The following is a 2119-nucleotide window of genomic DNA, read 5'->3' on the forward strand; positions in this document are numbered from 1 at the left end:
TTTGTTTATGGAAAAGTTAAAATATATTTTATAAGTGAGCTAAGTTTTCTAGTTTATTAAAATATAAAATCTTGCTTTTTCAGGACTGGGAAAGCTGCCTCTTTCCTCTCCAAGTGGCGGTGCAGTGAGCCAGAGTGGAGCCTTCAGTCCAGGAAGCAGAAGCAGCCTGAGCGCCAGTCATCTTCCCTGCCTCGATGCCCGTCCTGGGAAATGGGGGCTGTGAAGCCCCTGGCCTTCTCTGAGATGGAGCCCTAGGTGATGACAGCCATGCCCGTGAAAGCCCAGCAACAGGAGGAGGTGACCTTCAAGGATGTGGCTGTATACTTTACTTGGACAGAATGGGCTGACCTTTCCCCTGCCCAGAGAGCCCTGTATAGGAATGTGATGCTGGAGAATTTTGGGAACTTGACTTCCCTGGGATACCCAATTCCAAAACCTGCACTGATATCACTTCTGGAGAAAGGGGATTTGTCTTTGGGTCTGGAAGCACAGGGTGATCCCCCTGAGAAGAGGACCAAAGACAGCAGTCAGAATGCTGAGACCAACATTGGTAATGACTCCACACAGGGCATAGCTGATGAAAGAGACATACTGATGTCATGTGGGCTGCAGAAAAGGGTCTCTCAGAGAACTGACTCCTTAAAAACATGTGAACTGGAGAAACACCAAGAAAACACTGGAAATATACGAGGGAAGGCTCCAAAAATCCAGTATGCAGGGAAATCGTTCAGATGTGAAGAGTGTGGGAAACGCTTCAGTTACTTTTCTTTCTAACTTAGACACCAGAAGATCCACACTGGAGAGAAACCCTTTGAATGTAACAAGTATGGAAAAGCCTTTAATGGAAATTCTTCATTAATTCAGCATCAAAGTATCCTCACTGGAGAGAAACCCTATCAGTGTGAGGAGTGCAGGAGAGCCTTTAATGATAATGGAAACCTGATCAGGCAGCAGAAAATCCACAGTAGGGACAGACCCTAACACTGTGCAGAGCATGGAAATGGTTTCAGCAGCGTTCCGAGTTTGTTAAACATCATAGGGTGAACACTGGGGAGAAACCTTATGAGTGTAGTAAGTGTGGCAAAGCTTTTGTTGGTAATTCCCCACTAATTCAGCATCAGAAAATCCACACTGAAGAGAAACCCTATGAGTGCAATGAGTGTGACAAAAGCTTTGGAAGGAATTACCATCTTAGCCAACATCAACGAATTCACACTGGGGAGAAGCCTTATTCTTGTAAAGTATGTGGACAGGCCTTCAATTTTCATACAAAACTAACTCGGCACCAGAGAATTCTCAGTGGGGAGAAACCCTTTGACTATGTAGATTGTGGAAAATCTTTCAGTACTCAGGAACAATTAAAAAGGCATCTAAGGGGACCAGCAGTTAGCATAATGGCTGTGTCACTGGATTCCCATGTAGTTGACTGCGGTTTGAGTCCTGAACCTGGTGGCTTAAACTCACGCCGGGCGCATGTGCATGCATGCCCAAGATTCCGAGAGGAGAATGGAGGAGAAGGGATTGCGGCATGGCCATCCCCCCCTGGGGGGTGATTTCTCGCTTTCTGTCTCTCTGTCTCTGGCTGGCTGGCGAGCGCACACGCCCTATAGCTAAAAACCTCTCAAAAAAAAAAAGGCATCTAAGAATTCATATTCAGGGGTCTTCATATGTATGTGATAAGGGTATAAAAGTCTTCACTAGCAAAAGGAATCTACTTCCACATGAGAGAATCCATACCAGAGAGAGAGACTCTTTGAATATCACAAGCATGAGAAAACCTTTCAGACTTCTTCCCAGCCAGGTCATCATGAATCTGTCCACTCTGGGGAGAAGCCTCTGCTGGACATGTGTCATTTTGGCCTCCTAAAATTGTTTACCCCCTTTTACTGGTAATGGGACACTTCCCTAATGGATTCCATTTCATTCCACTCAGGTGTGGGGTGTGTGACACTGGCCTGGTTCAGCTGCATGTTTGTTATCTCAAAACACAGTTACTGGTTCAGATGTCAGTCGGTGACCCAGGATGTCCAATTAGAGTCCCAGGACCTGGCAAGAGAGCTAATAGGAGATACTCTTGGTTTTGCATTGGTTTAGAAGCTGGGAGGAGCTCCTGAATTCT

The 2119-nt window shown here is 45.9% G+C and overlaps 1 pseudogene; it reads left to right on the forward strand.

Moving 5' to 3' along the window:
• Positions 1-258: 258 nt before the first annotated feature.
• On the forward strand, positions 259-1893 carry LOC102487664 (zinc finger protein 19-like; annotated as a pseudogene).
• Positions 1894-2119: the final 226 nt, after the last annotated feature.

The sequence above is a fragment of the Tupaia chinensis genome, unplaced genomic scaffold (genome assembly GCF_000334495.1).
Source record: "Tupaia chinensis unplaced genomic scaffold, TupChi_1.0 Scaffold000251_1, whole genome shotgun sequence".
NCBI classification, from domain to species: Eukaryota; Metazoa; Chordata; class Mammalia; order Scandentia; family Tupaiidae; genus Tupaia; species Tupaia belangeri.